Below are 26,385 nucleotides of genomic sequence, written 5' to 3'. Positions count from 1 at the left end.
TCACATGTGGCATTACGAACAAGTGCAGTAGAGAACACTCTACCATCTTGAGACTTTTGTGGAATTTTATGAAATAGCAGGGATGGACTCTTGTTGTTTTATCTTGGCTTTATCTTGAGCAGGCAGGGCTGGGGGAGAGGGGGGCTCCTCAGCTGCAGGCAGGCTGCTTGGGCTCCTGCAGGCAGACTCAGTCCCCCCAACCCAACCCAGCAGGCAAAGGTCTGTTGGGTTGGGGGGATGTTCTAACTCATGACACTATATAAAATGCCATGAGTTGAAGTGGAGGCCTACATGTGTGCCAGCACCCCTTGTGTCATGAGATGATTCTTGTTTGCCTTTTGACTGTACTCAGACTATGTGAGCCTGGACAAGGGTCACTTGTAGGTTTATGTATCACCGTTCATTGTAAGCAATACCTTTAGAGAGGGCATAGGGGAAAAAGGACTCCATTGCAGATACCAGCAAACATGTTGATTTTACTTGTGCATATTTGAACAGCTTGCTGCAGTCTGTGACCCCCCCCCTGCTATCTGTGTTTGGCAGTTGACTTTTTTTTCTTCCTGTGTCAGTGACTGGAGTGTTTGGCTATCATAAATATGAAGTTAGAGTTTGGGGTCACCTACTTTATCAAGCAGGCCAAAAACATTTTGTTGTCAAGATTGTCGCTTTCAGAGACAGACAATATGTATTGCCAACAGTCAGGGAAGTGTGTTCCTTAGAGACTTCAGGAAGTCTTTCTGCCCCCCCCCCCAAAAAAAAAAACAAACCAAACCATCTTTCCTAAACAAGCATGGAAAGGGATATTGTAATATGATCCATTTGTTTGTCACACAGCCAACAAGATGACGTTCTGTCAATTACAGTCCCTCCATCTTAATGAGCACATTATTGGTTCCCAGGAATAATGAGAACAGCTTTCCTAAATCAATAACATCTTTAAATTCTATGGGCCTGATTCTGCTCTGCCCTGTGCTAGTTATGCACCAGTCTAACTCCAGTGACTTTAAAAGCCCTTCTTTGGATTTCTACCTGTGTAACTGAACCCTGATAGTTCAGTGTTTTCTTCTAGTGATAAGGAACAGGAGTTTTTGCTTATCCATTAATTTTCTAGGTTTCTATAGCTAGTGCTGTCAGGCAAATACTTGCTGCCATTCAATAAAACTTCTTTACATCCTCCCACCTTGCCTTCTGTCTCTTTCTTTTTCCATATGCCTCCAGCTATTCCTTTCCTACTTGCTGGGGTCCCAATCCCACAGTCATTATTTATCCTGCCAGAAGACTACAGAGGGACTAGCTCTGTGGGAAAGGTCTTAAGGTTCAGACCCAGAGCACTGCACTTGTCTTCAGAAACAGCATACTGTCTTCTGCTACTCCTTGGCTCCAGGGTGGGAGGATGAGAGCATTAACCCCTAACTACAAGCCCAGTGTGCCAAAATCATGTCAAGCCCCAAGGAACCATCCATCCATTAAACCCCTCATCCATTAAAGCCTTCATGTGTGATCCTGAGGAAATCACTCATGCCACAAAGGTATTGGGTGCTCCACTCACACAGAAATAACAATTTCAGTGGGAGTTTAGCACCCAAATGTCTTTTGTGGTGTGGTGCTTAGGATACAGATTGACAAGCTAGGTACTGCAAGGTAAAAGGGAGTAGAAATTTACTGCATTTCAGCTGCTTCCAGGTATCTGCATTCAAGGACTCAAATACTGTGGTTTAGCTTTCCTCTACCACAGGGTAAAAGCATACTCAAAGACAGTAACCTTGGAGCAGCTGATCTATGGCAAACTTCTTTCTCAGACACACGCCTCTTATCTTGCCATAACTACTTGGTCTGCTCATATTCTGCTTCTGTTTGTCCCTCATGAAGTGATTTCACAGATGGCTATGATAGTATTTCTCCAACCTAAATATGCTAAAGATTGAGAGACGTTCTGATACTGAAGTTAAAGGAAGATGTGTAGATACCACAAGTAGCTCTCAAATAAAGTTTGGATAAGTATCCAAAAAACCTCAGCCTTTCAGGCCTGGGATTCTTGTAAGAATGGGCCTTCTTTTCATTAAATGTACAACAGCCTCCACCAGGTCAAAAATAGCATGAGCGCACCTGTACATACTTTGTGCTTTCATAAAGAATAATACATTAATGAGGATGCTTAGCATTCCTATAGTTGGCTTCCACTCAAGCCTTCCAATAATGAAAGCATGTACAAAGTACAAAATCTTTCCACATTTATAATTTAGTAGGCCCATTTCTCTTCACATTCAAGTCAGTGGGAGTTTAGCTGGAAATGATTGGAATCCCATGTATTTACTATATTGTTCTGATTAAAATCTTTTTTTTCCTCCGAAAGCATCATAAATAGTGTATTCAACTCATGTGTAGGATCCTTTTATCAGGCCCCCTGCAGTCTTGAATTTTGTACTTGCAGTATTTTTGTGCATGCAGTACAACAACCTAGTCAGAAATGTTTTACAGCAGTTTTTATTTGAGCATTTTTAACCCTATTGGTTCTTTTCTTGGTTCCTTGATGCTCCTATGCGGTTTTATAAGAGCAACGGAAGTTCATCGTCTTTACTTGTAGTTAAGAATTTATGGTTTCATCTACACAAGACATGTTAATGCACATTAACTTAATTTAATGTGCATTACAGGCACACAGCTATATTTGTTATGCCCTTAATACACATTAAAGTGGCAAATTTAGGCTAATTGCACATTTGCAAGTATCAAATTAAGGCATGATAAGTTAAAGTGCATTAACGCACATATAGATGCGACCTGGCACTAACTTTAGTGTCAGGTCTGCCCAGCCACTAGGGGCACATGGTAGGGCTGCAGGGACTTGGCACTAACTTTTGTACCAAGTCCCCGTGCAGGTGTGGCAGGGCACCAGTGGTGCCTGCCACTTCAAAGGCTAGATCAAACAGTCAGTAGGTTTTGATTACGGTGGCCATTCTGGCTACCTACATAAACAAGAGCAGTTTGCTGCTGGCAGGCAGGTAAGAAACATTGCCTGCCTGAGCTGCTGCATGGGAACAACTTGCAGGTAGGATCAGGAGGCTCTGGTCCTGGACATGATCTAAAACTGCATCCTGCTGTGAGTGAGTGGTCTGCTGGGGCTCCCAGTGGCATGGGAACCCCAGGAAAATGCCAAGCCAGTTACCACCCCGGTGAAAGGTGAGTAGAGGTGCCTTAAGCCCACCTCTCACCTTCAGGTGGGTTATATGATCCATGTAATCCAGGAAAGGCCAGGTAAGCTTCTTGAAGCACCTGAGGCTGCTGGGGTAAGTGATTACACAGGGCCAGGCATGCTTTGTGAAGCACTTGAGCTGGGAATGGGAGACCCCGATCCCTAAGTACAGGCAGGAGGCTTAGACCTAACACGAGGGACCTGACTGGCCAATGCTGGGGCCAGGACCCAGATAAGGGTCAAAAAGGCCAGGTGCCCACCACGAGGGATGCCCATATAGAGCAGAGAAGCTCAGGGTCCCAACTGGTCTGAGATGGGGCCAGGGTTTAAAGGGAAGCCGAAGCACCCAGGGAAGAGGGCACAGCTAATGGTCGAAGGGGACAGTTGAGTTGGCTGCCTGAGATGCCATCTATGTGGCTTGGCCATGGTGTAAGGGTGGAATAGAGCCGTGGATAGCACACCAATATTGGGTTATATAATGGGCAGTTTCCCGCCTAATTATCACATCAATATTATTACATCAAGGCATGGCAGATGAGTGAGGCGGGTGGCTGACCTGTAGACAGGGGGCAGACCGGTGCTTGGGCTGGGCATGAAAGCTTATCCCTGTCACAGTAGGCACCTGCCAAAAACGGTTTAATGCATATTAAATTTAGTCGTACTTAAATGCATGTGTAGATGTGTCCTATATTCAAGAAAAAAGTTGCTGTTCCTAAAATTGAACCTGAAAGTACAATGGAAAGTCTACATATATTTAACTAGAAAAAAAATATTCTAGAGAAAGATCAAATACAGAAAATTTCAGCCTAAATGCAATCCTTGTCAGTTTATGAACAACCAGAGCAAGATTAGCAATGAAGTTAGAACTCTGCCTGAATGGTTCAAGATGTCCCTAGCCATTGCATTGTTATAGGACAAAGTCTTTTCTCTGGTATACTTAAAATACACTGTGTGATAATGTTCTTTAGAATCATGATGAAGACTTCAAAAATGGCTAATTAAATAATACTCTATAGTTTGTGCAGAGCGACTATGCCTCTATTATAAGCTAAATGTGCAATACTCTTTATGGCTAATACTCATACATGTATAGAAAACTACATGCTGCCCATCTTCCATCTGGAGTGACAGCTATGGCAGCTACCTTTGTTATAGCCTAAGAACATGTATGTCTTCAGGGAGTTAGTTAGTATTTAGAACAGGGCTTGAAGCTATGCATGCTCCTGCTGGACAGGAGCTTACACCTGTATTTCCTGTGCTCTTGCAAAGCTGGCTTTGCTTGGCTTGGCTTGGCTTGGCTTGGCTTGGCTTGGCTTGGGCACTGTCTCTACTGGATTGGCTGATGGCAGATGGCTAATTATCATAAACAAGATTGTCTGTTGTGGTCGTTGTATGCAAACCCAGGCGTAACCAAGCAAAGTGCAGCTGTATGTAAGCATGTGCAAGCTGCACTAGTCTTTCTGCATACTCTAATTTTGACCTTTATAAAGGAAAACTGGTGATGATGTTTAGAGCAGATGGCCAACAGTAGTGTGGTAAAACATCTGTGATGTCATTTAATAAAATCATAACAGACTTTTTAACAGCTTTTTACCGTGGCATATTTCATAACATAAACACTTCTCCCAGGTTATAGAGGAAGACATTGTTTGAGCTAAAATGCATATCATTTCATTTTTTTAAGGGGAAATGTGGTCATGCTTATACTAGGAAAATAGTGTTGCTGTTACTCCATAGCTACTTGAATATATGTAATAAATAAATGCACACTATATCTTCTTGAGTTGCTAAATTTTTATTTTTCTTGTAACAAAGAAGGCTTGACATTACATAGTAACCAAATGCTTTCATTTTGAGATTGCTACTTTAGAACCATTTGATTACTGCAAGAACAGTGACAAGAATCCATTAGTGCAGATACTGCCCCTTTATAAGAGTTTAAATAGAAGCAACCCAGAAAGACTCTCCTAGAGTGTTTCATTGTACTGTATAAGTACACAGAGTTACTTGGTCAAAACATACTTAAATAACATAGTTGAAATGAGTTCGCAACTTCTATAAGTGGCTTTGGCATTTTTTACGGCTGAATTATTAAACAAACAATGAAATGCTCAACATCCATAGTTACTTCAGGTGAGCCTAGACAAAATGCCATGTGTATAGCTAATTCCAGCTGCATGACATTTGCAAACTTAAACCTGACCAAGTTATAAATCAGTGAGAAATTCTGGCACTCTCATGGGACTTTTGTAGCCCATTTGTTTGTACTTCATCCTACTGATTGAAAAATAAATGCAGTATCAATTTCACTGCATTGCAGGAGGGGGATATTTCATATTTCATATTTTAAACATACACTCTTCTGTAGCCTTTTGGGGAATCACTCTGTGCCATTTCACAATTCTGTGTGAGGTTTTGTCACTGTGAAAACTGTGGTATTACTGAATGCCTCCATGTTGGATGCTGTCACAACTGTTACAAGTCACCCAAGGGTGTCCCTATTTGCTCCATATGTATGTAGTTGCCTTCTCTTCAGGGACTCACCTGCCACACCTGGATGGGAGAAAATAATCTACCACGAAAGAGAGGCTACTAGCTCACATACAATAACCAATGTCCAATTTGGGGTTGTTGTTGCAGGGCTCCACCTCCGCTCATACTCTGTCCATGCCCAACCTGCATTGATTTTAAGATTCTTAGTCCACAGATGATGGGAAAATGTTTCACCCAACTTATACCTCCGGTGGGTTTGTTCCACCATCAATCTATTCAATGTTATCAGACACACAGTCTCTTTATTTTTCTTGTTATACAATCACATGCATTAATGTACATCCCGTTCCCATAATCCTACCAACGGAGAGTTTAGAAAGGGGTCCACGTCCCCTCACTGCTCCATGTAGTGTAGCTCAGAAGGGCTTACTCCTCATTCTTTCTCTGTCTCTCTCTTCCATTCTTTTTGCCCCCTCCTAGCCATGAAGTTCACTAGGACTCACCATTACTTTCTCAGTAGTCTCCGAGTTGCCAACTACACTCACTGCCAGCCGGCTTAGATTCAGTCCATGAAAACTAACCTTCTCGCTGTTGCTCATTTGTATAGGTCTTTCTGGCTCAAAACCAATCACCTCCCTGCCTCTATTGTTTACAGAAGATCTTTGGGTGGACGCTGCTTTATGATGTCATCCTGCACGCTGGGCTCCACACTTTCATCCTGGGTAAGCATCTAACATTTGTCTCTATAACAGGGGCTGGTAGCAGCCTCCCTATTACAGATACACATTGAGATGTGACCCAGCACTGACAGCCTGTCAAACCAGGGACAGCGGTGGGTTGTTAGAATTTGACAACTGTCTATTCAAGAGGAATCACTTGAGGACAAAAGGTTTGCCTGAGAGCTTGGAGAAAGTACTTCCTTCTCTTTCCTGAAGGGAGGGACACAGAGGAGAGAATAGAAACAAATCATCAAGAAGACAATAGAGGTGACAGATGAGAAAGTTTTCAAAAACAAGTGTGTGTGAGGGAGAAGCGCTGGACACATGCTTTTCTATAAAGCGGGGCCTGGCTTTGGCTGGAGGACTGAACAAGGTCAAAGAAAAAAAATGATGAATGGCTTGCCTCCCTTGCTGAACACAGATGGCCACCCATGGACTTCTAAGGATGGGTGGGCTAAGAGTAGCCTTGCATTTAGGAAGGTTGTTGTTTTTCTAAAGATCTGAAAGCTCCTATTACCATCCTTCAAATAAAGCGGTGTGATCAGAAGCTGTGCAAAGCCTTTCTGTGACTGCATTTATCTGCTAACATCTATCACATCATGTGCACCCTTAAGAAGTTAGCTATGAACCAGAAGGCTCACACCTTAACTGAAATGCTTGGGAAGAACCTGCTTAAGCTACAGCAGGCGTCTGAGGAGTCAGGATCTAAACCTGGAGTTTGGCAGTTGCTTTATGAGTTCCTGTTCTCAGGAGGGAGTGCTGGACTGGGAAGCCTGTATTCCATGAATGAGCCTTGAAATCACAATCTAAGGGCAGTGCCTGGGCTCCAGAAGCTTAGAAGACCCAAGGATCCAGAGGGTAGGTTCCCTGACAACAGTCTGGTAAATCTCAGAAGGGAGTACTCAGCTACAAGCTGTTAGGAGGTGAAACTTAAAAGAAATGGGATTACCAGATCCTATACAGCACAGTGATGTCTACATGTACTAGATACAGCCAAATATTTAAATCTCAGCAACCTTGTGACATAATGGGAGGGGACAAAAATTGAAACCATTTGGGTCCAGCGGACTTCAAATACTCATTCCCTTCAATCACTATGATACCAAGCCACATGAAACACAACTTTTATTTTGTATTCATTTTTTTTGTTGCAAATCAACACTAAATGATAAAAGCAAGTAGCCCAAGTACTTGACTTCACCTCCCTCTAAGTACAAAACGTATTGAGAGGATGTCCTGTCACTATGCAGGTACTCTTTCAACATTACATTTCTACCAAACTCAACCTTGTGAAACATGACATTTGAGCTTCCGGAAGATCAAAGTAGATTCATTCAGTTAAAAAGCTACAGGCTTTTTCATTAAGTCCATAAGAGGGTAGGAAAAATTACACTTTAAAACCAAGGCAGGTGGATATGTCTTTGCTCTCACCACAATTATAGCAGCAGTAGCATCAATTAATTTGACCTCAGTTGATGTTCTCCAGTATTTTTCAAGCCTTCTGGAACCAACACAGATACCTTTAGATCAACCTTCTTGCCAAAATGTTTTTGACAAGGACCTGTCCCAGAATGGTGAACTTCAGGGAAAAGGTCAGGTCCGTGCTAGTCAAAAAAATTTATTTTGAACACAGTTACATATATGGCTACAGTGGGAAAGAGGCATATTTAGCATATAAGTCAATTTGCTGTTTGAATAAATTCCATTCAGGTCCTGCAAATCTTTAAGCCAGTTGCAAGTTCTTTTTAGATATTTCAGCATTTTCTGGGATGCCACAGAAAGCAGTAAACACAGCTGCTGAATTGATCATCCCATTAATCTAAGAGGCAGCACACAGACTTCATGTTTAGCTGCATCACTTCAGTGAGGAATGCAAGATAGCTTGTTTCCTTTCTTCCAAAGGCTCAGAAAAAGAAGAGAGCCAAATGGTCAACCTGGACTGTCTTTTCTCCACTTTATTACTTGAGCCTAAAGCAACAGCAGTGGTGGCTGTGTGGTAGAGTTTCTGCTTGCTATGTGAGAGATCTGAGTTCAAGTCCTAGCTGTTAAGGTGAAGTGGCAGGGGACAGTATTCTTCTTGGCATCATTGTGTTTTTGGTCACAAACTGACAGCAAGCAGATTTATGCTGGATTTCAGGAAAAACCCTTCACGGTAAGGGCGGCTGGAATCTGGAATGGGCTTCCAAGGGAGGTGGTGCTCTCCCCTACCTTTAGGGGTCTTTAAGAGAAGGCTGGATAGGCATCTGGCTGGGGTCATCTGACCCCAGCGCTCTTTCCTGCCCAGGCAGGGGTCCAGACTCAATAATCTGTTGAGGTCCCTTCTGACCCTAGCATCCATGAATCTATGATCACTTCTCTATCCAAGAAGCTAATTGCCTTCTTAGCTGGGAAGAAGAAAATAATGGCATTGAAGATGCCCCATGAGGCATGAGGACACTGAATTAGAACAGAGGGGAATAATCCCCTTTTGTAGAGCTTGACAAAAACAGTCAGGGGATCCAAAAAATGCTGTGACAGCTGGGCTTCTAGATGTCAAATAGACCCCTGCTCTTTGTCAGTGAAGGCCTGTGAGGAGCTGACAAAGATAACCATGCTGCTTTTCAGGAAAGTAAAGTCCAGGTACCTCTCAAGAAGCCATCATTAGATCATTGCAAGCTCCCCAACCTCCCTTTCCCACACAAACTTGTAAAGGAATTAATAGGGTAAAAATTTTCATGGATCTTTTTGCCATCAAAGCTCCTTTAGTTTCACATTGATGATAGGGGAGTTTAACAAAATCAACAGAAAGATGCAGCTGACTTGAATGCACAACATAGCACCAAGGGTCAGGACTCCGTTAAGATGGTTTTGCTCATTACCTTGACTTGGGGTGGGCAAGAGTGAGGCCAAGTTAGGAGGGGTGCTGGAATCACCACCCATCCTCATGGAGTCTATACCCTGGCTGAGAACTCCAAAACAGTTCCCAGTCATTGCCACATTAAGAGCAACAGCTGGGGTAGGTGAAGCATGTGTGGTAGCAGCTCAGCTGGGACTGTGTAGGAGTTTCCAGCATGGATAAGGTTGCTGCCCCACATCACCCTGCACTCTTGGCCATATACCTCCCTCTCCATTTTTCAGAATTGGTGGCAAGAACTCACTTTGTCTCATCTGGTTGCAAGGAGATGCATACTCTGCTGATGCTGAATATAGAAAACCCATAGAAGCTGCAGCTGGTACAATATGCAACAGTTCATGTCTCAGGGAGCACATCTACATGAACCAAATTTAAGTCCTCCCCTGCTGTGGAGTTGTTTTGTGCACAGCAGTGCATGTGTAAACTCTGAGCTGGCTGGCTGGGGCATAAATAGGGTGGCCATGGCCATCATAGAGGACAGTCTGGTTTTCTGCTCCTCTGTCCTCTATTGATACAAAACCCAATGCCTTTATGTCCTCTGTTTTTTTCTCTTCAAGAGAAAAATAGAGGACATAAAGGCATCCAGTTTTGTATCAATAGAGGACAGAGGACAATCGGACTGTTCTCTGTGACAGCCACCCTAGGCACAAGGGTGCTTCAGTGTAGGGGCTACTTACCAGCTAGGCCTGCACTGAAGCACCCTTGTGCCTCAGCCAGCCCCTCCACAGCACATTGAGCCAGGAGTAGCAGCCTCAAGTTGGCAGGCTGACCCTCCCGGACTGCCTTGCCAGCCAGGCCTGCTGTGAACCAGCTCAACATGCTGAGGTCTGGCACACGTGTAAACTCCACACTCAGGAGCTTCCTGGGAACAATAAAGTGTGGAGGAATAAGCTCCACAGTTTATTGCTGCATGTTAATGACTCGTGTAGACACACCAAGGTAGAAGAAATTAATGAAAGCGCATCCTCCCTCTGGTTCTTATGAGCCATAGTTGCCTATTTATTCCCAGAATCACTTTAAGGTGTTGGCGTTCATTCTGAAATCCCTTAACAAGCTAGGTGAAGTCAATCTTCTCAAACTGTGTCTAGAAGGCTCCTAAGAACCATGCTGTCCAGAGACAGTGCTGCTGCCAGAGCCCAAGATGCAGTGCTAGGGAACTGCGGATAGGGATGCTGTTTGTTGAGGGTCCTCGGCTGGGACTCCTCCCGCTCATTGTGATCAAGAGGGACCAAGTGTGCTCTCTGTGGAGCACAACATAAAGCCCATCTCAGCAATGACACTGTGAGACTGGCCAGTACCAAAGAATTTCCTTTTAATAATATCAGCTGTACCACTTAATGGAGTACTCTGCGCGTACTATTAAAAGTGTTCTTTAAAAATGTATACGTGCATTCTCTTAAGAACCCTGAAGCATAGATACCAAAGTGAGGGCACATTGCATATGCATATATAATGCTTCTCTAATATTACCTCCCACATAGGTCTTCAATAGGAACCTTCCTGAATCTCTAGGGGTTATATTGCAGTTAGCAGCTCCTGGGGCCCAGCCTCTTTTTTTGCCATGCCATATATCCAAATTCCCCAAACCTACTTAACAAATGCTTAGTGCTCTATCCTGTGTCAGTTTGCTCCAGGTAAGAGGAGGGGAATATCAGGCCCCAAACCATTTCAAATAATAATTATTAATATTGGTGGATATTATACTACCACAAATCTCATTTCTCTGGGGACTTGGAAAGGCATAGTCCCACACTCTTTCCCTTTTGCAGTAGGTATCTATTTAATGATCAAGTCAGTCCCATTGTATACATCTAGGAACTGCTTGTTTATGTCCTGAACATTAGTATTGCTAATTGGGGCTCTTATTCTGTTATTTCGCTCAATTAGCTCAACAAATTCCTGTCCTTAAAATGGCTTGGTTTAGCAGAGTTTGTTATTGTGCAGACATTGGCAACAAATGCCACTGTTGTGTGAAGTAAGGTAGTCAGTAATCTCTGTATGCAATACCCTGTCATGATCATTTTTGGAAATCAAATATAATGCTTTCAGACTCCTGTTAAATTTCATCACATCACAATAAAGTCTTTTATTAATCGCTTATCAGTTTAATGCTTTTGATTTGAAATTGGTCTCTCTTTTTTCCCCCCTCCCTTGATGGGTATAAAAAACAATAGGATGCACAGGGCCAAATCACTCTTATGGGCACAAGAAGCTAATTGTCTAAAAACAAGAGATCATTCAAGAGCAGGGGAGACGAAGGACAGTAGCGGGAGCATGAATATACAAAAGTGCCTACTGTTAAGTTCACTGCTTTAAGGTTTAAATTCAAATCACATTCCCATTGGAGGTTCAAATTTTATAGAAAGAATATACACAATAGGGTTTCAGTGTTTTATGCTAATTTCATCTGACTTCTCAGGATAGTCATGATCACAGCATACATATTTGAGCTGGGTGCAGGAGTGACCTGCTTTCCACACCATGTGCAGATAAAATGTTACACTGGGTTGTTTTGGTTTGGATTTTTTTTGTACTCTGCCATAGTAAACAGAATAGCTTGCCATATCTAGGCTCTGATTTTAAGATTGTGAGCTTAATCCTTGGCTTGAAATGTTATTATTGTTGGATCTTTGCCTCAGACTGAAGGGATCAGATGCTGGGAGGAAGAGGAGGAACCAAGCTAAAAATAAAGTGAAACAAAATGCTGTTTATCACTGGGGGGTAAATAACACTTTTGCAGATGACTTAGCCTTAGGTTATTTGCGGCCAGATATGACTAGTACACTTCAACCACACAAGTGAAAGAATGCTATCTGGAGGAAACCTGCTGCCTTCCTAATACTGTGGGGCTTGTGTTCCAGCAGTAATGCTCAACCTAGGGACAACAGCAGCAAAAAAATGGGCTCCATTTTCCAATATGTAACTAGCAAAGAGCAGTGGCCATAACACACTTGGAGAGAGGTCAAGTTACTTTGTAACCGAATGCTAGTGGGCTGGTGCCCACTGGTATGAGGCACAGCAGCACTACTCTTTGACGTTAAGATGTTGTGGAACATAAAGAATTGTTTGAAGTGTGTTCATTTTAAAACACCCACATTTGAATTAAACAAGATACTAAAACAAAAAAGTAATAAGGCAGCTGCTCTTAGTCTTGAAAGAGAGCTCCCCCCTTTCGGGTGGAGTCTGATCTACACATGGTCGAGATTCTTGTTCTTTTTTCTGAAACATCAGCTAACTGTCAGAGCTGGGCTACTGGGTAAATGAGATCCAGTGTGGGAATTTTTGTGTTTCAGTAAGAATGACAGTTAATTGACAGTTGAGAGCTCAATGCTTGAATACCTAAACATTTACAGGAAAATTTGCTCAAATAACTTGTCTCTGGGTGCATCTACACATATGCTTTACTGAGGAGCTGACTAATTAGCTCCACAGTAAAGCATCACCGTCTACTATATTAGAGCACAATAAATTAATTAACTCCCTTGTCTGGTAGAAATAGTATCCTACAGCAGAGCAGTTACATTTGTCAAAACACACATGTAAGCAGGGACTGCGGCTGGCTGGGGCATGAGGATGCTACACTGCAGGGGTTGTCTGTCGGCTAACCTTGCACTGTAGCACCCTTGTGCCCCAGCCAGTCCCTCTGCAACACGTTGAGCAGGGATGGAACAGCCTCGGGCTGGCAGGCTGATGCCCCGGACCCCCTGCCAGCTGGGACTACTTCACCCTGGCTCAACATGCTACAGGCTGTGGCACACATGTAAACACTGCTCCCAGGAGCAATAAACTCTGATGTAACCTGTGCCAGAGTTAATTGCTACATGCTAATTGCATGTGTAGATGCGCCCTCGGAAAACATAAAAATGCCCATCCAAAACTACACAACTTCAAAACTCACATTCCACAAATATTTTTAACAGTGGCCAAGGAAAGATAAGATTTATGTCTTCACTGCCTAAGCAACTTCAGCCCCATTGGGATAATACTTATGAAACATTCAAAGAGCTTAGTCAAGAGACCTTTTTTTCCCCTAGTCTTTGTAAATATTTTTATGTGTAACATCTAAAGCGTTAGTGACTCAACTTATAGAAGTATATATGTATACTCACTTAAATGCATCTAACTCAAAGATGTAATAGAATTTTCTAAAACAAGGCACAGTGTCTCTATAATGAGAAGAAGTGTATATAGGAGAAATGTATTTGTACTAATGCTGTACCTTTGAGTCAGAATGTGTCACTGACAAAACTCCTGAACCCTTCTCCCAACATAAACTGGCCCAAGCTCAAAAACTAGGGTGGATTATGTGTCTCTTGAGGTTGATACAATACATATAGAAAGAAAACCTGCCAGGACTTTGCATAGCGTTATCATTTAAATTGATATAATTAGTTAGGTTATGATGCTTCTTTTATTGTAAACAATTGCAGTATTGTGCCTCTGCTAATGAGAGCTAAATTCAGGGCTTTGTAGAGCCACTTTCCTTTTGCAGCAGTAATTGGTTAAGTAGAGGCAGGTGTTCTCTTTGGGTGATGTGTATTTATAAAATGCACTCAAGTCCAGTTTTCTTCAACAGGAATATTTAAAAATGGCATTCATGCAGTTCCCTATTACAGGCATCTAAGGTCAGGCACTGCCGCCCTGTCACCAAAAACAGTTGTCTTCTGCCAGTAGCATTGATTTTACTATGTAAATAAATAAAGCTGTGCTTTTTACAATGAGCTGGGTAATGCACATAAGCCAGTGGTTTTTAACCTGCAGTCCATATACCCCTGGGTGTCCACAGATTATATCTAAGCGGTCTACGAAAGATGACTGTGATCAATCAAAAGTATATGATTTCCCACACTTACAATTTAAAGGAATCCGCACCTCCATTCAAAATTTTTTAAGGGTCCACAATTGAAATAAGATTGAAAACATCTGGCATAAGGTATCTCTCTATAAAAACTCCAGTGGGGATCAGGGTCCGTAATTTTTCCTGTGATGTTGCTAAATGACCTCAAATCGGGAATATAACATAGACCTCACCTTGCCATATCCTGGTAAAAAGAACATGCACTTTGCTCCCAACTAGGATATTATAATGAAAAAGCTAGTGTGCTATAACTACCTGACTAAAGAAGAAAAATGAAGATTTCTCTCCTGTTTCTTTCTAGGACCTCAGTTCACTTCTCACTGTTTCCTGGACTCAGTGCTGTTCAGCTCTGAGTTTAACTAGGAAACCTGCAATTTAAGGCCACTTGCTGAAATCATCTGGCCTATCCACATGGCCCTGAGTATCTATCCACTTTTGGAAAATCTGCTGTACAGCACAAAGGAGCTTCAGAGCTCTAGGGATACAAGTTGTAGCCGTGTTGCTCTGCAGGCAAAAATAATCAGAACTCTTGGGGAGGTGATATGTTTTATTAGACCAACTAGACAGTTGCAAAAACAAAATTCTTTATTTGCAAGCTTTTGGGCACATGTGACCTTCCTCAGGCATAGGAAAGTGCAAAGATTGTAAAATTTCTCCCAGATGGAATATGAATTTTAATTTCCACCTGGGACAGATTTTACAATCTTTGCACTCTCCTATGACTGAAGAAGGGCACATGTTCCTAAAAGCTTGCAAATAAAGACATTTTTGTTTTGCAACCATGAAACATATCCCCTCCCCAAGAGTTCTGATTACTTCAGAGCTCTAAGCACCTGAAGAGAGTGCTTTAACCCCAGAGGCCATTAATGATTCCTTTGTGACAGGCTTGCCTATCTTTGCCTGGTTCCTCGGGCTTAGAGAATTGCCAAAGTGATTGGTGGGACAAACCTACTAATCAGAGACCAGCAAAGGAGGAGCCTCAGGAGGAGTCCGCCCCACCCCTATGTTGGGGCGAGGCGAGGAGTGGACCTAATTGAAGACTGCGCTCCACCTCCCCATAATTGGCCAGTCTTCAATCTCAGGGTGGAGCCCCAAAAGGGTATATAAAGAGCTGCGTGCACAGCATTCAGGGGAGATGACGAGGGACAGAGAAGAAAGAAGCCGAGGCTGAGGAACAGCTACCCAGGGAGTGCTTCCAGTTGCCCTGAAGAGCCCAAAGACTGCCGTTGGACGGGAGTGGCAGGCAGCTGCATCCCTGACCCCTCGCCATGAGACAGCACAGTAAGCCAGTGCAGGCATCGCTGCACAGAGGGTCTGAGAGGGACCGGGACCTTGGCAGCTGCTTGAGGCGGCTCAGGTCTCCAACCCCAGCATGAGGCCAGATGGTGCAGCCATCACTGCACAGAGGATCAGAGAGGGACCAGGAGCTTAGGAGCTGCTTGAGGCAGCTCGGGTCTCCAATCCCAGCATGAGGCTAGCACCAGTGCAGACGCCACTGCACGGTGAGTCATTGTCAGGCTGAGGGCCCTTGGAGGGGACGGGGGTGATTTGGGCCCCATTCCCCTCTGCTGGGGATGAGGGCCCATGGGCAGTGCAGGCTCCACAATGCGGCAGACCTGTACTGGAGCCCCAGCCCTAGGCGTGCACAAGGCAGCCCAGGCCTGCAACCTGCTGAGAAGGCTGAGCCATCTGGACATGTGAACAAGCCATGCGCCTCACGTGGGGACTGAGACAGAGCACCCGCTGCAGGGGCCACTTGCCTAGCTGGGGACGAAACAGTGGAAACTCTTGCTGGACCCCAACTCACTGGGAAGCGTGAGTTCTCGGGCAAGGGGTTTCCTGCTGGGGAGGGAAACAGTGAATAGCCCCATCAGAGGCAGTTTAGGAGGGGGGTATTTGGGATTACCACACCTTACATTTTGGAGAGTTTATTAACTGCTTATTGTGCTTTACATTTTGGGGGTGCTTACCTATCAATTGCTGGGGCATACTTACCCTCTGAGGATTTGTGAGTGAGTTTTCTTTTGTGGGTCTTGGGGACTGCTATACTCACCTGTTCTGTTATTTGTTGACTTGAATATATTATATGTAAATATTTAGCTTTATCACCCATCAAGTTTATTTTATCCCCTTCCCTTTTATTCTGCATCCGAATAAACCATGCATAGTTAAGATATTGTAGTCTGGTCTTCCTCTATAGAGACACTGGAGAAGGGGACGCTGTGAGCAAGCTGCAGTTTCCATCTCCAGCATGTACACCCTGCTGACCATCCCCTTCTATTGGAAAGAGAGGTACATACTCCAGTATACCCAGGTTACACTTAGGAAGGTTATGACCTGGTACCTGAACTCTTTCTGTTTGACATCTTATCCCAGATGTTCAGTAGCCCTCACTGACAGACCATTAATATATGGCCCCAAGCTAGCAAATCATAACAACAAATCTTCTGAATGGAGCAATGGCAGGAACTCAGGTGGTTTCTTTACCTGACCTGTGAGTACTTACTACCATACTGAAGTTGTTTTTTTTTAACTTGAAACTTGATTCCTAATGAGCTGTGGAAATGTGGGCTTTTGGGATGTTGCCAGGAAATTGAGCTGCCTCTAGTCTAGGATATGTACAAAAGTTCAGGGAGGTAAGGAGGAGGTTAGATCATGTTTAAAATGACCACCTGATCTAACTTAGTTCACCACATGCAGCCTTACACTTCCCTAGTTAAGTCAATCTAAGTGTGAACTGTACAGAAGTTCCAGAAAGTTTAGAGCAGTCCAAAAATGGCTGACCCAATCTAATTTAACTGTACCTCAGAGGTGCACTAACTTAGATCGGGTATACCTAGACCGATCTAACTGAACTTCTGAACATTCCCAGCCCAGCCCCAGAGCTGAGAAAGCCCAGCCACTGGTTCCAACCCCAGAAAGCCCAGCCACTGGTTTCCTGCCCTCCCCTTTGCACTGAGCTATTTCTAGTCCCCCAGGTGTTCCCCCCACCCACAGGTGGACAACACCTCTCTTATGGGGCAGCCAGCCCTCCCCCTGAGCCCACCAAACCCCCCAATCCTGCAAACCACACCTGGTGCTATTTTTTTTACCAGTATTCACTGGTGCCAGGAGCCAATGGGAGTAAGTCAGGGTGGCAGGAGGGGCAGGTGGGACTGGGGGCATGGGCTGGTTCACCAGGGTGGAGTTTCAGAGCTTAAGAAGCTAAAATAGCCCTGTAACAGGGAACCCTGGCCCTGTTACTAGGAAGCAGGGCTGCCCTTTTAAGACCTGAGTCTATAGGAACACTAAGCACCAGGAGGGTAGGGGTTAATAGCCCAACCACCCAGGCCAGTCAGCTGACAGAAAGGGGATAGGCCTCTGGGCACATATAAACCCCAGGGCCAAGGCTGGCAGGAAGAGATCTCTGGCAAGTGGCCAGGGGGCAGACCCCAGTGCCAAGAGGAACAGCAACAGGAGGTAGGCAAACCCCAGCACAGGGGGGGTGCAGTACCAGGGGGTGCAGCAGTCCCAGTGCCCTAGGGTGCAGGTCAACATTTATATACCATCTGCAAGGCATAAGCCACTGTGTAGGGGAGGTTTGGAGTGGTAGACAGTGACTCCTAGCTCCAGGGTAGTAAATGGGCAGCCTCCCACCTGAGTAATATTATAATTATTGTTCCACCAAGGCATGGCAGGAGAGAAAGGTTGGTGGGTAACCCAGAGACAGAGGGTCAGGCCTACATTAGACAGGCCCATGGATGGACCCCTGTCACAAGCCCCTGATCCTGGTGGGGAGAGCCCCCCAATCCTTACAACTGTCCCATGGAGCCACCAGCCCCCCCGCAACAATCCTTAACTCCCTCTGCAAATTTGCCAAGCCCCCCAATCTTCCTGTTACTCTCCCCACCCCAATTTACTTCAATTAGGCTCCCAGGCCCAGTGAACACTGTAAAACCAGCCTTGGGAACAGTTCAGCAGCATTGGGGGAGCTAAGGGGGGCTGTGGGTGTTGGCAAGATTAGAGAATCTCTTAGATCCTGCCAATTCCCCCCCCCCCCAATCCTCCACCAATGCCACCATGGACCCCACTAGCTCATGGTCCCCCTGATCCCCCAAGACCACCCCCACCAACTCCCCCCATCTTGCCCATCCCTCCCCCTCCCCCGACTTACTTTAGATCAGGGGCTATTTTTAACCCAGTCTAACCCCCTGAACTTCTAGCTATAATGTCTACACAAAGCCTAGCTTACATGCCAATGAAAGAAGAACCAGGCCATTGTTATTTGCAGATTGAAATTACTGTTGAAGTAGAAATTTATGACAGACATAAAAAGGTAGAAATTTGTTTACAGAGCCTCAGAAGGTACAAGTTGATACGACTGTATATTTCTATTTCCAGCAGCTGAGGATCCAGCCCATAGCCCCCAATCAGGTTAATACAAGAAGAGCATGTGTCCTTCACTGCTTCCTTATGAAAGAGGGCAAAATTGGATTAAATCCACAAACCGAAACCAGAAATCTGGGCCAAGGAGTTGTGCAGACAAGAAAGTGGCTACCTACAGATCCACCTCTTTTTATAGTAATCTCTAAGCCCTTTGTGACCACAGTGCAGCTCAACCTCTGTAGCCAGGTATGGAATAAATGAGAAAGGTAATAGCTTCTCCATATGATATCTTTTCTGCTTAAAGCTGCAATTTGAAGGGCAAGAGATGGGCTGATTGGACTGGTTTAAGTCAGGGAAGGCATACATTGACAGATTTCTGACACAATCAAGATGTTTCCTCCTCTTCAGCCTGTATAAGTCAGTGCAGATCTTTTGACTTTAGTAGTATTGCATCAGTTCATGTTAATTGAAGACTTAGCGTTCCATGTGCAACTCAGAAAGTAGAGCTTAGCTGACACTCCCAAATTCTAACCTCACGCCTACACAAGAATGCCTAGAAATGGAGGTCATACTAAAAAAGTAAAACTGTGATTCCTAGAGTCAGGGTTGGTAACCTATGATCTGTGGGCTGGATCCAGTTCCCAGAGCCCATAGATCCAGCTCCCAAAGCCAGAGGGCATTGTCTAGCACGGAGCTTCTCCCATGCCATGCTGCAGTGGGAAGAAGTGGCAGCAGCAGCAGCTGGATCCTAGCGCTGGCTTGTGCTGGACCTAAGGAGGTTAATTTTGGCCAGCTGCAAGAAAACATTGCTGACCACTGCTCTTGACAACTTTAGTGTCAATGTTTTATTCCTTCTGGACACACAGAGAAACACAGCAAGGGATCTGGCTTCCAGTTTTTGAAAAGTCAGGGAAGGCATACATTGACAGATTTCTGACACAATCAAGCTGTTTCCTCCACAACTGACTTTTTTCAATTAACATGAACTGATGCAATACTACTAAAGTCAAGAGATCCACACTGATTTACACAGGCTGAAGATCTACCACAGTAACTCATACCAGAATAGATACACTTACTCAGAAGGGCACAAAGGGCCAAGTCCTGCAGCTCCTTCAGGAATGGCTCAAGATGGCATGATTAGAGTCAGGGGGGAAAAAAACAAAATTCATTACGATTCAATGGAGCTACACCAATAATGACTTTAGCCCATTTGTTTTAAAGCTGTCCACCTCCCTGTCAAGAAGGTTTTTTAATAAATCCCGATACTCAATGAACTATTGTGTCGGTCTTATTCCAATTAGTTCTAACTTCCTGAAGTGGTAATGTATTAGAAAGAAAAATTAATTTTAACACAATTCTCCCTGCTCACCTTTCTCACAGGGAATCACATCAAACTCCTTCCTCATGTTTTATTACAAAAATATCATTATGGAAGATGATTAAGGGATTTTAACAGGCAGCTACAAAAGAATCATTCTTATTACACAAAGTATGTGGTGAATATCAAGGATACATTAAAACAATTGTTTGTACTGTTTGATTTGCATAGCATAACTAATGTAATAACATCTTTGCAAATTACATTAATTATGACTTTGTCTTGTATTATGGTAATAGTAAAAAAAGCTTTTTTTATAATGTAAACATGGCAGTTTGTCATGTCCCAGATTACATTGTGTTTGACCCAATTATCACATCAATTAAAAAACATAATAAAAACAATTTTGCTGATATCAGCCATTATCGAAAATACATGAGTGCAGTTGTTGCAATCTATATTAACCCTGCACTGAGTAAAGACAATGAGGATTTCCTCAAAGAAAGCACAACCATTGTGTATTTCAGGCAATCGTTGCTTACTACAAAGGTGATGTTTCATAACTCCATGATAGGCAAGTAGTTTTGCCTTTCAGTATGGGTTAAACCTTCTTTCAATTACGCTAGTAAACTCTACAGTCACCCAACTGATTTCAGACAAGTGAGAGCAGGATATGGCTGGATGTGAAAACATATTTTAGACCAAATCCTGCCCTAGATAGGATCATAGGAAAGTAGGGCTGGAAAGGACATCACAAGGGCATCTAGTCCATCCCTGACTGAACTATCCCAGCCAAGTGTCTATCCAACCTGGTCTTCTCCACAGTATATCAATATAGCTACACCACAACTTCTCTAGGTCAAGACTGTTCCAGTGCTTGATCAACCTCATAGTCAGAAAGTTCCTCTTGATCTCCAACTTAAATTTCCTCTGCCGCAGCTTGGGGCCTTTGCTCCAAGTCCTGTCTCCTATAGCTACAGTGAAAAGCCCATCTCCATCCTCTCTATAATTGCCCTTTAGATATTTGCATAGCGTGTAAAACAGGGAAAGGAACAGAATGTGAATAGAGTAGGGATGGGCAAAATATGGCCCACGGGCTGATTGCGGCCCACCAACCACTTCCCTCTGGCCCACGGAGCCCCTTCAAAACCCAGGTAATGGCGGCTGCCTTCCTAAAAGCCTCTAGTGGCAGTCAGCAGCACCTCAGGCTTCTTGGGTTCTGGTTGCGAGGCAACTAACCCTGACCCCAGCCTGACCAAGCTGGCCTCACCCTGCCCTTGGCTCAGGCCATGTTTAGAGCTTGAGAGGGGCAGGAGGGGCTGGGCCAGAACCTGCGGCACCAGTGAGGGGAAACAGCATCTGGGCCGGATTTTCATCTGCCCACCTCTGTAACCTGTCCAGATCTAGTTGTAGCCTGTCCCTCTCTTCTAGCATGCTTACTTCTCCCCACATCTTAGTGTCATCTGCGAACTTGAACTAGGTGCTTTTTACTCCCTCGTCCAAGTCGTTGATGAAGATATTGAACAGTGTGGGCCCAAGGACCGAGCCCTGGGGAACCTCACTGCCTGCATCCCTCCAGGTCAAAAATAACCCGTCCACCACCACCCTCTGGGTGCGGCCCTCCAGCCAGTTTGCAACCCATCTGACTGTGTAGGCATTGACACCACAGTCACCTAATTTTTTAATGAGATACAGTGTCAAAGGCCTTCCTAAAGTCTAGAAAGACTACATCCACCGTGACACCTGTGTCCAGGGCTCTTGTGACCTGGTTGTAGAAGGCAACCTAAATATTATGTCACAGTACCTGAATATGAATAAATATTAATTGAGGAAAGGAATGAAAGAGAGGAAGTGGAAACAAAATTCTGACCTAGTGACCAAGGCACGCACTGTTCCCTGTTCCGGTGACTACTTAGCAGGAAAAAAATAATTAATAGAGGATGAGGTAGAATGCAGGGAATTGATTCATCATTCCAAAGAAGTGTCCTAACCACTAGGTGAGAGAATCAGAATTGATCTCTTTTCCATAGATGCTTGTCGAGCAAATCCCGGGACGTCATTCTCCCCTTGTACTCGGCCTTGGTGAGCCTGCAGCTGGAGTACTGCATCCAGTTTTGGGCTCCACAATTCAAAAAGGATGTGGAGAAGCTTGAGAGAGTCCAGAGGAGAGCCACGCGCATGATCAGAGGTCAGGAAAACAGATCTTACGATGACAGGCTGAGAGCCATGGGACTCTTTAGCCTGGAAAAGCGTAGGCTCGGGGTGATCTGATGGCCACCTATAAGTTTATCGGGGTGACCACCAGGACCTGGGGGAATGTTTGTTCACCAGAGCGCCCCAAGGGATGACAAGGTCGAACGGTCACAAACTCCTGCAAGAGCGTTTCAGGCTGGACATAAGGACGAATTTCTTTCCTGTCCGAGCCCCCAAGGTCTGGAACAGTCTGCCAGCGGAGGTGGTTCAAGCACCTACATTGAACACCTTCAAGAGTAAATTGGATGCTTATCTTGCTGGGATCCTATGACCCCAGCTGACTTCCTGCCCTTTGGGCAGGGGGCTGGACTCGATGATCTCCCGAGGTCCCTTCCAGCCCTAATGTCTATGAAATCTATGAAATCTATGAAATATGAAATCCTCAGTGTCAATGTATGTCTAATTATTACATGAAAATTAAAACTGTGTCAGCACAGGAGAAATTGAGATGGCCTCAGCCAAGGTATAGGTTCAGATCCTCTCAGACAGGGAAATGACTTTAACCCGGGTTTCCCACATACTGGGTGAGTGCTCCTGCCACTGACTTCCTGGATAGAAAAGGAGCCTGTTGCAGGGCACTAAGGTGCCTGCTCCTCTAAGAGCAGAAACTGCCTGTGGAGAGAGCCCAAAGAGCCAGACAGAAGGACACAGGTGCAGGTTACCAAGGCAACAGGCTAATGAGCAAATTAGCCTGCACCTGGTCAGCTGACTAGAAGAGGCAGGGCCCTGGGCCCATATAAACCCCAGGGCTGGAACTAGAGAGGCAGTTCCCTCTCAGCAGCCAAAGGGGAAGGAGCCTCCAGGGAGGAATTACCCAGAGACACTGCAGCTGTCTGAGATGCTGCATGGAGGGCTAATGGGCCTCCAGGAGTTCACAAGGTACCCTTGCCTACTAGGCACTTAGTGCCAGGGAAAAAGCTGAACTCTTTAAAAGGGCAGAGCACACCCTGAACTTCTATGTTATGTTATAGCCCAGGGGCTCATGTTTTGGTTGTCATTTTATAAGACCAGAGGATCACGCTGAGGCTGTTGGGGAAGGAGGAGGCCTCATTGGGAAGCCCCAGTGCCAGTGTGGGCAAAGTATTCAGGGGTGAACAGACCCCAGTGCCAGTGTGGGCGCAGTGTTTGGGGGTGAACAGACCCCAGCGCCAGTGTGGGTGCAGTGAGAAGGGGGAGAGTGGACCCCAGTGCCAGGGGGTGCCGAGAAAGAGACAGGGCTGCAGAGAGCTCAGTAATGATTGGAGGCCAAGCTAAACTAAGACCTAGAAGGGACAATATGTGAATACCATTGGCGAGGCTTGGGCATGGTAAAGGAGCAGTTTGGAGCCATGCATCTAGCCCACAAGGCCAAGGGTGTCCCAAAAGGCATCCGTTTTGAGTGGGACCCAAAAGGGGTCCGAGAACCCACAGGGTTCAGTGGGGTCCATCAGTACCATGTGCAACTTACAATCTTGAGGGCAGCCACCCCATCTATTACAGTTACACCGAGCCATGGCAGGCGAGAAAGAGGGTGCCCATTGGGCAGAATTGGCACAGTCAAGGGGACCTAGGGTTATCACGGCCATCCCTGAGGACCCCGTCCCATGAAAGAGCCCCATTCCTTCATGTCTTTTGGAAAAGCTGATGTAGGCATGTAAGGGGTCAGAACCCACTACTTTGGGGAGGAGTGTGTCTGAGCCACCTCCAACCCAGGAGTTTCCCTACCTCCCCCCACCATCTCCAGTGAAGATGCAGCTGTGGCACAGTTTCACCAGCCAGCCGGAAGCCAGCACAACTGGTGCAGCCCCAACAGTAAGCTCCAGTTGGGGGAATATTCCCCAGCGGTGGGTGATTAGGAACATGGCCACCCAGACCAGTCAGAATTGCCCATCCCTGAAGGAGAGGGGGAATAAGAGCAGCATGGGGCAGCTGCCAAAGAGGTGTCTTGGGGGCCAGAGGCCAGCGGTGCTATAAGGGTTGCACAGAGGCAAAGTGGTCTCTGGACAGGACCCCCACCCTCACCTTGATGAGGCCCCAAGGCTAACCTGCACCCAGGTGAGGATGGCTGAGGCACCTTGACTGCAGCATGGAGCAATGACTGCAGTGACCCCAAAGGACCAGAACAAGTTAAGTTCAGCCTTTTTCATTGCTTATTTTTGCTTTCATGTTTTAATTAGATTTCATGGATTTCATAGACATTAGGGCTGGAAGGGACCTTGGAAGATCATTGAGTCCAGCCCCCTGCTTCAGGGACAGGAAGTCAGCTGGGAACATAGAATCCCATCAAGATAAACATCCAGATGTCTTTTGAAGGCATTCAGAGTAGGTGCTTGAATCACCTCCGGTGGCAGTCTGTTCCAAACCTAGGGGGTCCGGACAATAAAAAGTTCTTCCTTATGTCCAGCCTGAAATAGTATATGGAGGAGTTTGTGACCATTCATCCTTGTCATCCCTTGGGGCGCTCTGGTGAACAAACTTTCCCCCAGATCCTGGTGAACTTATATGTGGCCACCAGATCACCCCTAAGCCTATGCTTTTCTAGGCTGAAGAGTCTCATGGCTCTCAGCCTCTCTTTATAAGGTCTGCTTCCCTGACCTCCGATCATATACGTGGCTCTCCTCTGCACCCTCTCAAGCTTCTCCACATCCTTTTTGAATTGTGGAGCCCAAAACTAGATGCAGTACTGTAACTGTGGCCTCACCAAGGCCGAGTACAAGGGGAGAATGAGATCCTAGGATTTGCTTGAGAAGTGCCAGAGAAGGGTGGGGTTTATGCCACATACCTGTCTTTGGCTAGCTTAAGGAGCTCCCCAGTCAGCTTTTGCTGCCTTTCATTAATCCCATTATAAAGTGCCTGACTCTTGCTATGTTTTGTATAGATATTCTGCTTGTCTACCTCAGGGCATGTCCGCTATGTAGATCTAGTACAGGGGTGGCTAGCTTACACTGTATGTGCCAAAAATGGCACAGGCAACCTCTATAGCCAGGTACAGATATTACGCTTTTACTGGTGTAAATGATCAGAAATTGGTCTATATCCATAACAGTTCAGCACACAAAACCAGTCTATACCTGTAACAGAACACAAGTTCAGCACACATAGGCAGATTTAAAAATGATGGACCCTGGTCTAAGGTTTGGCCCCCCACCAAAAGGCAAATGTGTGTTCTGTTCACTACTGATCTAAACTGAGCTGCTTACAGAAAACCACATAACTAAGATTGGTTCTGCCTTGGGCTTTTTAGTCTATGTGGCATGCAGCATATCAAGGAGGAGGAAAACAAGACAGCAGCATATAGGGCAGGGAACAGAAAACAAAGAAAAGATCAGAGAGGAAGCACAATTCAGGGACCAGAGAGTAGAGTGGTGGATCAGGTGGGGGAAGAGGATGGGAGTAGCCCCTGCAGGGCATAGGACTTAATTTGTAGCACACCTACCAGATAGGGTGGCTGCCACTGGTCTAGCCCTTTGTGCTTCATCAGTTTCTCTTATTGTTGCTACATTTCTTTCACAGAAGCGGCATGTGTATATTTTTCACATAGGATAATATGACTGGGAACCCCCACAAATTGGCAGTAGTGCAGCATTAATAGTGAAATGCATGATGGTATTTTGAACTTATAACTTGCTTTAAAAATATGGATAGAAATTGAGTCTAGTTTAAGATGATGCTCATTATTCATTTTAATTAAAAGTACCTTTACTTGCCAAGTTTTGTAAATGCTATTCTGTAACAGCATAATTCATGTATGGCAGAATATCACATGTCATTTTGCAATTCAAAGGTGATTCATGCAGTGAAAGTAGTAGTTTAGTTATGCAGGTTAGAGACTTCTGCAAATTCAAGACTCTCTCAACTAGATTACAATGAATGTCAATGTAATGATTATGTACTACAGTAGAATATACTTTCATGGATGCCTGCATGTGTGTAAAATTCCATCCGTGGTTTGACACAAGTCCATGTGTTTTGTTTTGTTTTGTTCTGGGGGTTTTTTTTATTATATACTGTGGATTTATCTCCCTGTGCCCATATCACTTTACACTATGAAACTTTCAAGTTCATCTCTTTCTTTTTCAGCACTGGGCATAAGCTTGAGAAGCAAATTCATCTGCTACTTTTCTATTTGGGGCCACCCCTAATTTGTGGCTGACGTCCAGCAGCGTCCAGGCCTGACTGCTGTGGCATTTGCTTCTGGGAAACTGCAAAAAACAATGAATACAGCTACAACTGACTTGAGAATCGGAAACATTTGGTAAAGTAATAAAAGGGTTCTTGACAGAAGGCTGCAGTAGCAAGCCAACCTACCAG

The sequence above is a fragment of the Crocodylus porosus genome, unplaced genomic scaffold, assembly GCF_001723895.1.
Source record: "Crocodylus porosus isolate Cpor-Errol unplaced genomic scaffold, CroPor_comp1, whole genome shotgun sequence".
NCBI classification, from domain to species: Eukaryota; Metazoa; Chordata; order Crocodylia; family Crocodylidae; genus Crocodylus; species Crocodylus porosus.
The sequence above is the reverse complement of the archived record's forward strand: the minus strand, read 5'-3'. Positions refer to the sequence as shown.